This window comes from Camelus bactrianus, chromosome 34 (genome assembly GCF_048773025.1).
Source record: "Camelus bactrianus isolate YW-2024 breed Bactrian camel chromosome 34, ASM4877302v1, whole genome shotgun sequence".
In the NCBI taxonomy this organism is placed as follows: Eukaryota; Metazoa; Chordata; class Mammalia; order Artiodactyla; family Camelidae; genus Camelus; species Camelus bactrianus.
In genome coordinates this window covers 16,172,318-16,185,440 of record NC_133572.1, presented here as the reverse complement: position 1 = coordinate 16,185,440, position 13,123 = coordinate 16,172,318, and the positions used below count along the sequence as shown (strand labels likewise).

The 13,123-nt window shown below is 42.5% G+C and overlaps 1 protein-coding gene across 30 annotated transcripts in view; it reads left to right on the top strand.

Moving 5' to 3' along the window:
- LMNTD1 (lamin tail domain containing 1) overlaps positions 1 to 13,123 on the top strand; it is a 314,635-nt gene that overhangs the window by 212,820 nt on the left and 88,692 nt on the right. For all 30 annotated transcript variants that reach the window (XM_074357488.1, XM_074357490.1, XM_074357489.1 and 27 more), the window contains one exon: positions 11,353 to 11,429. The gene's annotated coding sequence lies outside the window, so the exon portion shown is untranslated. The remainder of the gene's footprint in view (positions 1 to 11,352; positions 11,430 to 13,123) is intronic.

Sequence of the window (13,123 nt, the reverse complement as noted above, 5' to 3'; positions counted from 1 at the left end):
AAAAAAATGACTATTTGCAAAGGTTGTTACTAATAGTCAGGTACCACATCTATGTAATCTGAACATATTTTAAAAGTTTATTCACTTCATCAGGGGAGTTCATTACACAGATAATTGATGACGCAGTTTTGGTGTAGAGTGAAATACTCTCGCACGTTAGATGTTAATCATATAGTTTGGGATTTATCAGGGACCCATCAGATTTTTATTCTTAGCAAGTCAGATCATAGGGAAAGGTAATTAACCTGATACTGGCCCCCTTAGTAATATAGGCCTAGCCCAAGGAGACCTTTGCCAGTTCCAGGGCTGACGGGATCCACCTGGGAGGCAGAAAGCACCCAGTTGCAGGAGCAGGTACTCAGCCTTAGAAGTACCTGATGGAAGTTCAGAGAGGTTGACAGCCTGCAGCAAGTTGGCCCATGTAAGCGCAGCAGGGATGTGGGCCCTAGATTGGAATGCAAGGCAAAGCGACAGTTTCTAGGGAGCAGAACAAGCAAGAGCAAAGGAGGACCAGTTCTCAAAGGCCCGGCAAGTGCAGGAGGCCCATGGGAGCATCTCAGAGGAGTGAGGGACAGCATGTGGACCTGCACACGGGGCCTCACAGCTTGATGTAGGGCAGCCTGCAAGGTGCTTACTAGTGCAATACAAGCCAGTGGACTCCCTTCAGGACATTTAATATCAAACTTTTCATGACCACAAAGAGATCAAGGGCTCCAGGCTTTTCAAATGCTTCCTGTCTGAGAAGGGCAGGACTGAACATACAGATGGGAAGATGATCAGGACCAGCGGGCGGAAGACCAAGAATGAGGAGATGGAGGCTACTAATTGCCAGGTGCAGTGGCTGCTCATTCCATTCCGGAGGGCTTGCGAGTTCTGGGAACTGATAAACAGAGAAACCAACTTTCAAGTCACGGTAGTCTTCAGTCCACTCAATTCTGTGAGAAATGTATGTGGAACACGCAGAAATACCCATAAATTTGCGTGCATCATCTTCAGCATCCCGTCTGAGCTCTTCTGGAGAACAAATGCTCGCTGTGGGCAGGATTCCTCGTGAGACAAGGGCTTGGAGAATGTGGGACTTGGGCATGGAGTTGCAAGTCATCCTGCACGAGGGCAAGTGCTAAATGCTTGTTTTATTCCTAAAGAAAAAAAGAAATGCAGGGATTTGGCAGAGCTGTCACCCTTATTATGTATCACGTGGGACCTATTTTACAAAGAAGATAGCAGTCTGTTTATTTTCCAGTTAAAAAAAATGAAAGTTGCTTTCTGAAATTTCAGTGTTAGACTTCCTATCCTGCATACCTTCTGAACCTACGTAAAAACGTCAGATTTGGAGTAGGCTGGTGTTCGATTATGAGGCTGAGAATCGTGCCACCACACTCTAAAACCTTGCAAAATAAAGCCCTTGTAAAGGCTCTGTTAAAATATTACTTTTTTTTTTTCCCACAGGGGCACCTTATAGAGCATTTCAAACGACTGGAAGGGAAATGAATAGATTAATCACTTTATAAGCACCAATTAATGTGGCTCTTTATGCTACTGGTGTCTTACTGGACAATCAATCTTTAAAAAGAAATAGAAGTTTCTAGGACTTACATTGCTATGCTTCAACTAATGACTGTTTTTATTAGTTCCTGGCTTAAATACTTGCTTATTTATATCCTTGAAACAAAGTCCTAACAATTATTTCTTTTACTTGAAAATCCAGTTTCAGATTTAATACTCTGTGGTCAGCTTCTCTGAAAGGGAATATCTAGAAACAAAGATCTTGAAACAACAAAAAAAGATGACACAATTTTCCAAAAAATGACTGTAAATTGTTATAAGTAAGATTTCTTTGGGGGGCAACTTACCCAGATCTCCATCTTACACCTCTAGGCTTACCCTGTTATTCAATTATTACTCTATTAAGCTCACTTTTTGCTACTCCCTTTAATGTGGATAATCCGAGGGTTTTGCAGTCTTTTTCTGTTCTCCTCATGTACTTTCCCTGGACCATCTCCTCAATAGCTGTAACTGCAACTGACATCTCTAAACCAATGACACTAAATTTATAGCTCTGCCCCAGTCTATCGCTAAAGCTCTTAACTACCTTCTTGACACCTTCTTCAGGAAATTTCATAGTCATGTCAAACTCAACATGTCCAAAACTGAACAGGTCATCATATGCTTATCTTTCATTCTCTTCTTCCAGGAAATGGCAACACCACCTATCAGTTGGCCAGGCAAGAAATTTATGAATTATCTTAGATTTTACTCTTTCTGCAAAATGACCCTCTACAGCAAGTGTGGCTCCCAGTCCACTGTGTTGTCTCTGACAAATCCCCTCTTGTCACATGTGACTCTTGATGTCTCCTGATCATCTGTCTTGCGCTGGGTGATGCTGTTAAAGTTTTCTTGCAGTGCTAAAGCCACACAGATACCTGGGGTGAGGTGAGAGGGGATGTCCCCTCAGCCTTCTTGGGCACGGTGTCTTAAAAGCCAAATCAACCCTCCACTTCCTTTCTCTCTCTCTCTCTCTCTCTCTCTCTCTCTCTCTCCTTCATGCAGTCATGATTCATGGTGCTGAGTAGAAGGCAGCTACCCAACTGCACTGAGAATCATTCCTATGTTCTAACTGCGGGTGTGTTTCTGGAAACAGTATGGAGGAGCTCAAAAATTTAAAAACAGAAGTTCCATACAGTCCAGCAATTCCACTACTGGGTATTTATCCAAAGAAAATGAAAACACTGATTTGAAAAGATATGTGCATCCTTATGTTCATTGCAGCATTATTTACAATCACCAAGGTACAGAAGCAACCTAAGTGTTCATCAACGGCTAAATGGATAAAAAGGTGTAAGATACATATATATATGTATATAAACACAAACACACACACACACATATACATATATACACACACATACATATATATATAATGGAATATTACTCAACCATAAAAGAATGAAATCCTTCCATTTTCAATAACATGAGTGGACCTAGAGAGTATTATGCTAAGTGAAATAAGTCAGAGAAAGACAAATACTGTACAATTTCACTTATTTGTGGAATCTAAAAAACAAAAGAAACAAAACAAAATAGAAACAGACTTACAGATACAGAAAACAAACTAGCGATCACCAGAGGGGAGGGGGTGAGGTTGGGAAATGTAGGTGAGGGGGCTCAAGAGGTAAAAACTTCCAGTTACAAAATAAATTAAGTCATGGGGATGTACTGTACAGCATGGGGAATATAGTCAATAATGTTGTAATAACTGTGTATGGCAACAGATGGTGACTTACTGTGGTGATCAACTTGTAATGTATATATAAGTGTCAGGTTACTATGTCCTGCAACTGAAATGAATGTTGTGTGTCAACTATACTTATCAATAAGATTTTTTTAATTAAAAAAAAAAGATGGTTCTGAGTTCTCCAACGGATGCTTCAGGAGATCACTTTGTACACATCCAGAATGTCTGAACCCAGTTCAGGTTCAGGCTGGGACATCAGTCGTCTATGTAGACAAGTGATGTGTGCAGCCTGAGGCTGCAGACAACTCCCGAATGCCTTTGTTTACCAGATTTGGGACTACGATTTGACGAGCTGCTTGAAAACCACCGTTCACTTGTCAAATAGCAGCAGCTCAAATGATTGCTCTCATAACATTTTGAAAAGTGCCTTGGCGTTTACATAAAGAAGTCAGAAAGAGGCTCTTTTCCCATGATCCCTGGAAACAAGGCTCTTTGCTAAACAAACATGCTGTTTGAGCCGTGGTTCTTTTATGCCTGCTGCCCGCTAGAAAAAAGGACTATGATCACTTAATTTGCATAATGTGGTCTTTAGGCAGCAAAGCCTTGTCCCTGTGGCCCTGCCGAACAGGGGCTGAGTCACCCATCGAGTGGGGAAGTGGGAGAAGGCCAACTGCACATATTGTCTGGTGATCTCACTTGGCGTCATTGCTGAGTTTCAACCAATTTCTAAGAGATTTTTTTTTCAATGACCATCCTAAGTGTTATATTACTGTCATGAAACCAAAGGTCTGAGAATTTTTTTCTGACATTTTTGTGTGGAAGTTTTGCAGAAATGAGCCAACCTCGTGGCTCGTTACGGAGAGTCTGCCCTTTTGTACTAACTAGTATGTATCATCCTCAGTGCCTCAGACTGTCCACAGACATACAGAGAAGTGGTGAACTTACGTATTATCTAATTAAGTAAGTGATTAAGAGTAAGACCAACTGAAATTTGGCTTTCCTCTGATTACCCCACTTGAATCACAATTCTTTCAAACAGAGGTCATTCCCTTTTTCCTCCCTACTCCTTGGAAGCAATGTCCATATTTTTTATTACATTCTACTACCTCCTCTTCTTTTTTCCTTTTTCATCCTGAGAGTGACGTAATCAAGCTGGTATTTTTGGAAGACATTTTAGCCACCGCAGTATCTAAGAGGAGGATGGATGGATGGGAGGAGAGACTGGGGAAGGGAATTAGACTGGGAACAGATGCCCAGCTGAGGGCCTGGCTGAGAGAGGACTGGAGGGCCGTGTCAGTAGGACCAGGTGTGGGAGGAGCCAGGATGGCTCTGCTCTGGCACTGGTGTGGCGTATGGAGATGGAGGGGGGCAGGCGGGGAGGAGGGAGTTGCTGGGGTTGAGATGCCTTTGGGACATCTGGGGACAGTGCTCAGAGACAGCTGTCTTGGAGGGTCTGATGACTGTGAAGGGTCTGGGTTTTAATTCCCTAAAACAGACCTGAGCTTCCCCACAAGCTTCTAAGCACAGGGTAACCAGGGCGGAGGCTGTAAGGGAAAGCCAAACAATATATAAACATCACTATTTTTCTTTCCAGTTTAAATTATTCAGCCTTTTTGGGTCAATGCTCAGTCTTTTAAATTTTTTAAATTAAATTAAATTAATTTTATTTTTCTCTTCCATATGAAGTCCATAGCATCTGATTATATGATACCGGCCCCCATGCCCCCCACGTCTCTGCTTCTGTTGGTCACTTATCATCTCATATTTTTGAGAAGCAAAGAGAAGGCTCATGAGCACAGAGAAAGGGGAGAGTCCCTGCGGGGTGAGTCTGGCACATTACAGGGACCCGATCTTGAGGACCCGGTGAGCTGTGCTGAGAACTTCGGTCCTTATTCCAGGAGAAATCGGAGGCCTTTTAAGCTTCTTAAAAGGGTGAAACAATGCCTGATGTGGTTGGTTTGTTTTGTTTGTTGTAAGACCAAGACAGTGAAAGAATGTAACTGAGTGAGGCAGAAACAGGGAAGAGCGTTGGACACCAAGGACATGGTTAGGCAAGAGAATGATAGTGGCCTCAGCAGCTGTGGTGACAGTGAAGGCAGAAGAAGAGTTAGGAGAAAAAGTGGCAGACCTTGGGAATGGTTTCGATGGGGTTCAAGTAAGAGAAGGAAGAATCTAGCCTGATTCCAGGCTTTCTGCAAGGAGCCAAAGGGCATGGCGGTAGTTGCCGGAGAGAGATAAAAAGAGGAGCAGGCCTGATGGGAGTGAAGGCCACCTTAGAGGTCCTCATCCACGACCCCATACACCTGCCAGGGGAGCTCTGCCTGCTGCCGCCCTTCCCGGACTGTTAACTGTTGCCACGGGAGCTCACTCAGCACCTGGCTCCACTACGGACACATCGTATCCAGCCTCAGCTAGGTCTCCTGGCTCTTTGGAAATATTTTTATCAATTTCAAATTAAACCTTTTTTCTGTTCATCATATTAGGTTTTAACAGCATCTTTACTCTTTCTGTATGTCTAGTTCTATCTTTCCTCCTTAGGCTTAGCAGACGACCTTGCCTCCTAAATTACTTTTAAAAAATGTAGAGGTCCAGTGATGTGATTTTCCTCATATTTTCTTACCTCCATTTCAGAATTTCTGAACCTTCAGTCCTCCTCTTTTCTGTCTTCTGTCAGTGGGAGAAGTGTCCCTGTCCCCTTCCCAAGCTTTCTTCTCCACCTATGTTCTCAAACCCACCCCCATTCACTTTTTCTGGAACATTGTCTCACAGACCATCCCCAGTCTCCTATCTCATGTTGAAGGAAATAGTATTTTTTTTTCTGAGTCCAGGATTTATACAGTCAACGTAGAAAATTTGGAAGACACAGAAAAGAACCAAGATGAACACCTACAATCTCATATAAGAGAGAAAACCAGTTTTGATTTCTAATTTTTAAAAGAAATTTCTCTTGCTACTGTTTTCCTCCCCTCAGGATTAAAACATGTTCAAGGCTTCTCTGTTACAAAGAAAATTCCCCTCAGTCTTGCTTCCCTTTCAAACTACTGTGAAATCACTTTCATAGCTGCCTACTCTTCCAGTGCTACCTGGAGAGCGTTGAGATGCCTCCAGTGGGAAAAAAATTGCTTCAGACTTTGGAGGCTGTACTGAGATGATGAGCAAGACACAGAACACATCTAATCATCTAGACCTGTAACCTCCTGCACATGCCACTGCTGCCTCACTACCCAGCTGGTCCCTCTTGTGCCTTGGATTTTGCCACACTTCTGATTGTGTATTGCCCTGACCAGCCTGCCATGTCCCCAACTCTCTTTCTGCCCAAACCTGTCCATTCTCATGGCTTCATTTATCATTTCTATATGGATGATTTCATGTTGATATTACTAACCAAGACTTTTCACTGAAAGCCAGAATAATATCTCCAGCTGCCTTCTAGTCACTTCCATATGGCTGTCACACCAGGAAACTCAATATATCCAAAACTAACTTTATTATGTTACCTGCCAAACACTTATTTCTTTTATTTCAGTTAGTGGTATTATCTTTTTGTCTTATTATCTTTTATTCAGCCAAGGGAGACAATTGGGAGTCATCACTGACTCTTTGCTTCCCTAAATTCAACATAAACTTCTATTGATTTAATATCATTGATTACTTACTTATGTCAGGCACGTTGCTAAGTACATTAGCTGCACTTTCCCAATCAATCTTTCAGTACACTTTGTGTTATTCTTGTTTTACATGTGAGAAAACAGAAACTTTGAGGTTCACAAATAGGTGGTGAAGTCAGAATTGAACTCAAGCCTATTTATTTCCAAAGCTGGTGTCTTGATGTCTTTTCAATTCATCCTCTCCTCTCTCTCCCCACTGTTGCCGTAGCTCACATCCTCACAGTAGAAGCCCTGTGAGCCAGTCCCCAGTTAGCCAAATCACCTCATTAACTATACTGTCCGATCCTCTTTCAGACTTACAGCTGGAGACTAGCAGGAGATTGTCTGGTGCATTGAACTTTCCTGGTCCTACAAATTTAGTTGTGTGTTTACCAAGAAACAGTTGTCTTTTGTTCACAAGGCAGTCAGTGCAGTTGCACCTTTTATTATGTTACAGTATTTTATCATGTAAACCAATGAAACATGAGCGTAAAAGAGAGCTGTTCCTATGAAAACTAAGTTGAATACTTTGGAAAGACTTGGTGAGAGTGAGTGGCTGAAAATATTATTATAATCCAAGTAAGTATGGGAAAGGTGAACCAAACGTGACTGGGAAAATCTTATAAACAATGACTTTCAGATTCTGCACTCTGATTGCCTTTTGCTTTGACTTAAAGAAACAGAAACATGAGTGTAGCTCATACAAGAAAAAAAAATGATAAAATAATACAACTCCAATTAGCAGACCTGTACTCAGGGAACGACCTTGGCGCTCTACCATACAATTGCTGGATGAATGTACCTGTATATGTCTTAGGTTAAAATGTAATATCTACAGTAAGTGTATATATCTTTTTTCAATTCCCTGCTTATTAAAGCAGATGACTGATCACATTCAGTCCCCGATTGCACCGAGTGAGAGACCATCCACCTTATCTCCCATTATCTTTCAAACAGTAACAGTACCGTTTATCTGACTCCCTGGGCTCCAGTCATCTTTTCTCCATTCAGTTAGCAAATATTTTTTTAGGAGCCTACTAACCACCGGCATTACCTTCCTAAATCTCAGATCTAAGCCTCTCACTCTCTACTCTCAATAACTCAATGTGTTTCCGTTGTCTACAGAATGAAGCTAAAAGTATTTAGCAGACTATTAGGGGCCTGCAGGGATCTGATTTCCACCCACCTTTTAGCTTCAGCTCCTAACACAGCACTGCATGTCCTCTAAGCTTCGTCACCCACATGTTGGCTCTTGCCCAAACACACACCTTTCAGCATTCATTCAGAGAGAGCCTGGGGTGAACCCTCTGTTTGCATTTTTCATACTTTTACTCGTTATTGAAAATAGTAGTTTATGGTGAGAAATACATTGTTCGTAGAAATGACATATCACAGAAAACGCAAAGTTGTAAAGTCAGGAGTATTGCACGACTCGCAGTCTGGCGTGGAGGTGGGGGGAGTGCTAACTTGTCTTTAATAAGCAGAAATGTAGGTTTCTCTGTACTCAGGATAATTCAGTAAAGGTTAAATGTCTGCATAGAAATGACTTCTTGACTTCCCTTATCCAGTTGTCCAGTCAGGAGAAGTTCCTAGGTGACAAATACCAGTGGACTGTTGGCATCACTGTCCTTACTCTTCTGTCCCTCTCATTCCCACCCTTTCCCTGGGAGTCTTACTCCCGTGGACAGTCTCGGCTGCCACTACTGCATAGAACTCTTTCAATGTCTGTCTCAGCCAGAGCCCCTCCATCAGTGAACCACTCTTCTCTTTCCAGTTGCTTTTGTGTATCTTCACTTGGCAAAACACCATCCAATATACCAGAGTTTACATGCAACGTTCCCAGCAGAGTCAGTTCCTCTGCTTTCTGTCTGTGGTTTTGCTCTTGGGGATCTGTTTTGCTCTTTGCTCTTCCTGAGTCCCCTGTTGCCCATTATTTCTTCCTATAAAAGTTGAATGTTTAAGGGCTTTGAAAACTGTAAGCGTACTTGCCCCTTCATAGTCAAACTTCTTGAAATATTTGTCCATATTCACTGTACTCATATTGTTCCCTCCTGCTCACTTCTCAACACAGTGGAATATGGCTTCTGTCCACCAAGTGTTACTGAAGCTGTTCTCATCAAGGTTACGAATTACTTCCTTGGTGCTAAATTTGATAGATGTGTCTCAGTTGTCAGCCTAATTTCTTGCAGACTTTGAATATTTAGTCCACTCCTTCTACTTGAAATGAATTCTCCCCTCAGCTCCTGTGACGCTTCTCTATCTCGTAGGCTGCTCCATCACACCATTCTTTTTAGGCTCCTTTCTTCTGCACTTTAAACAGGGTGTCTGATCTTCGGAGTCCTGAGTCTTCTTGTCTCCTCCCTCCACCTCCTCCTCTGAGCAATCCCATCAATTTCCACGGCTCCCATTACCACCTCTTTGCCCACGACCACCAGCTCTGTGTCTCCAGCCCCGTTCTTCACCTGAGCTCTCGAGACGTGCTTATCTACCTGCCTCTGGGCGCGTCCTCTTGGATATTCCACAGGCACATCAACTTCGACCTGCCTGAGACTGAACTTACCCAAATGCAGAAATACCCTTTCTCCTACTTCTCTTGCCTTAGTGAACGGTACCACTGAGAATCCACTTACTCAAGCCTGAAACAGAGGTATCAGTCTTAACTTCTCCTCTTTCTTCCTTATTCTCCAGTCAACATCAAAGCCGTCAACTCTGCTTTTGAAGTATTTCTTAAATTCAACCACGTCTCCATCCTTTCTGCACTGTTATGGTTCAGCCCACGGTGATATCTCCCATCAGTTCCTGCAACGGTCTTCCAAACGGGCTTGCTGTCTCCATGCTGGCCCCTCTCCAATCTGTTTTCTGGGCTGCAGCAAAATTCCTCTTTCTAAACATACAGATTTAATCACAGCACTTCCCGCTTTTCCTGCCAGTGTTCTCTCTCTCTCCCTCACGTGATTTGGGGGGCCCTTTAGTGACCAACCCCGCTCACCCCTCAGGCTCCATCTTGTTGTGGCTTTCTCACTCACTCTGTGCTGCTCCTCTGAGTCCCCAGACTGTGACAGTTCTCCACCTGTGGACGCTGTCCATCCCCATGAATCTGCTCCTCTCTGATTAGGCTCTCCTCTCTGCTTGTGACCCCTGCACCCTCCCCCTGCAGTTTATTCATCCAGCATGCTTTCTGAACACTAGCAGTACCCCCAGGCATTGTTCCTCAGGCACAGACCACAGCAGGGAGCCCAGTGGGCACATCACTGAACTCACGAGGCTCAGCGTCTACTGGATGGACAAACAAGCCAACTTAGGCCATTGGAGACTTTTGTGACAAGAGGGGACACTGGGAACTCCAAGAGTCCAATAAGGGTGTCTCATGCAGGCTGGGGGCAGGAGGCTTCCTAAGGGCAGTGTTTAGCGTCAGACCTGAGACAAGGTAGAGAGGTAAGGAGCCAGGGAGTTTACGAAAGACCTTAAAATGCAAGTGTTTCCTGTCTCTTCTGTTTTCTCTTTTCTTCTCACTCTGCTTAACTCTTGTCCTTCTCCACGTCCCACTACCCCTATTCTTTAAATAAACCCTTTGGTTTGGATGGAAGTTAACTGCTTTTTTTTCCTTAGCTGGTGGCATCCAATTTCATATAAGCTCTCCCAGCCCTTGAGCAAACCCACCAGCTCCCTTTCTTCCAGTCTCTCCTCAAGGCAAAAATGAGGTAACCTCATTCCGGGTAGCAGCCCCACCATCTGTCTCTTGGACAAAGCTAACTTATAGCTAACTAGGGTCATACCCAGACATCCTTTTTTATCCTTCTGCCGTACACATTTTCCAGTTGTCCATTTGTCTGATCACATTTTCCAACTGTCCACGGTGTCAAATTGTCTGTAAGAAATAGACAACCCATGACCTCCTGTCACTGTCCAAAATAATACAGCACAAATCAGGTGTAAGAAGGCTTATGTCATAGCTTTGGGATTCCTGTCAGACCTCAGGCTTAGCAGGATAGCATGTTGGTCAGGTTTCTGGGCTTTCTTGAGCCATAGGTCTACCTCACATGCAGTCAAAACTGATGATCAGCTAACTTCAGCCCACAAATAATCTGAACTTTCTACTTTTAAAGGGTCAGATCATGTTAAAAAGAATTAGTCCCCCTTTGGGTTTGTCATTTTGCATAGTCCTCCCTTAAGAAGTGGTCCCCATTTTAAAAGGTTCTATTAAGATGAGAAATATCCTAGGACAAGTTTGCAGCCTCCCCACCTCCCATCCTCCCCAGAGTGAAGAAGGGGTGCCCCGTGACTGGTCAGCGGCTGCAGGTGACTCTGCCTTGCAGTGGGAACGGCACCCTTTTCCTCACTCACTGCAGCCTGAAGGTTTGGGCACAGTGCTGGTGCTTATGCAGTGACGGACGCTAATTACTTCATTTCATTCTTTTGTTGGAACATTTTCCTACCCACTTGCAAATAATCTTCCCTTTCCTTTAACAGCTCCTCTCTGAAGAGACCAACAGGAACACATTTATCAGAGGAGCTGCCGTCTGAGCCCAGGAGGAGCCTATCTAGAGGTCAGTGTCCACCAGCTCCTGGTAATTTGCCTCTCAGTCTCTTCAAAGGGAGCTCTTAACAGAGGCAGATGGAGACTTACATTTAATTCTATGTGGTATTAAAAATGTAATTGTTTCATGCATAAAGGCAGTCATGTTTCTGTAACAGTGGCTTCATTCAGGGCTTTTGAGAGTGAATCATTATTGCCAATTCTTAGGAGACTATGAGCAATTATTTTGGTGGTCAGAAGCAAAGGAAGAATCATAACACAAAGCTGTCTTTTTCAATTTTTGTTTTCGAAAAATAAAAAAGTACCTGAGTGCTTTAATCACGAGCACCTTTGTGATGACACTGGACATGGGGGCACTCTGTGCATCAGTGACCTGTGAAGTCTGTAGCCTTTTACCCAGCTTTGATGTCCTTTCACAGAGAAATTAACTGGTTGATGAAGACAAAGCGTGGAAAGGGCAGCTAATAAACCAAGATGTAGGTACTCGTACAGACCATCTGGTAACTTGATAGTACAAAGTGGCTGGAAATTCCAAGAAAAGGCTCAGCCATGCTGAGAGGGACTCTGTGCTTACTGTTCTTTAGCATGTCCAGCATACATTTGGAAATTTAACAGGAGAGCCCTCATATAGATGGGATCTGATCAAAGGAATGAGCAGAACCAAAATCGAACTGTGCTCTGGCCAACAAGCCTTATACCTTGGCTTCTTCTAATTCACATGTATGGGCTAGTGGAAGCTCCGTTTCAGAGACTACATAATAGAAAAGTAACAAATCTTCTAAATATCCAATAATAAAGTACTGGTTGAAAAATACACATAAAATCATTAAATGAAATCTTTAAAACAATAGTATATATATTAATATAACTACATGAAAAAGCAGGTTGAAAGTAGAATAGAATATATAACCCCATTTTTTGTGAAAGAAATATATGTAAATATACAGAGACACAAACATATATTATATATGTGTAAGTATTTGTGTGTGTATACGCACATACAGTCTGCCTATTTATTTATTCAAGGAAAAAATTGGAAGAATACACACCAAAATGTTGACCATTAAAAGTCAGAAATTTCCTAACTTCTCCCTGCTCACACATTATCTTCATCTGATGAGTTTTGGAGTCACTTGACTTTTTTCTTCTGCTGAAGAAAGTACTGAATTCATTGTGTGTGTGTGTGTGAGAGAGAGAGAGAGAGGGTTATTTTATGTAAGAAAAAAGTTGAAACTCTAAATAATAGAGTTTACTTAAAAAATAACAACTAACAATAGTTACTTTTAAAAGAGATATCTCTGAACTAGAAACCTGAAATAGTATTTAAAACCACCTGCGCATGTTAAAAAGAAAGTCCAAACAGTGTGAGAACAAAGTATTATTGACCGTTGGATTTGCCAGTTTTCCAACTATAATAACTATTGCTATATGACAATATTTTCATAAGCCAAAAATAGCTGTTAAAGTGAGTCATCGATTTAGAAGGGTAATTATACAGTAATCCCACCTCTGATATTGACTGCGTTTAACAGTCTCCAGAAGAAGAAGAGTAACACTGTATTCCCTTTACTCTAAGCCATTTGTTACTACAACGTTCAGAGAGTGTGCAGAGGAATTACGCATTTGGGGCTCTGCATTCATTTTATTGGGAAAACGAGGGAAGGGAGGTGTGTAGGTGTGGCTTCCAATCCCTGACTTCTCCCT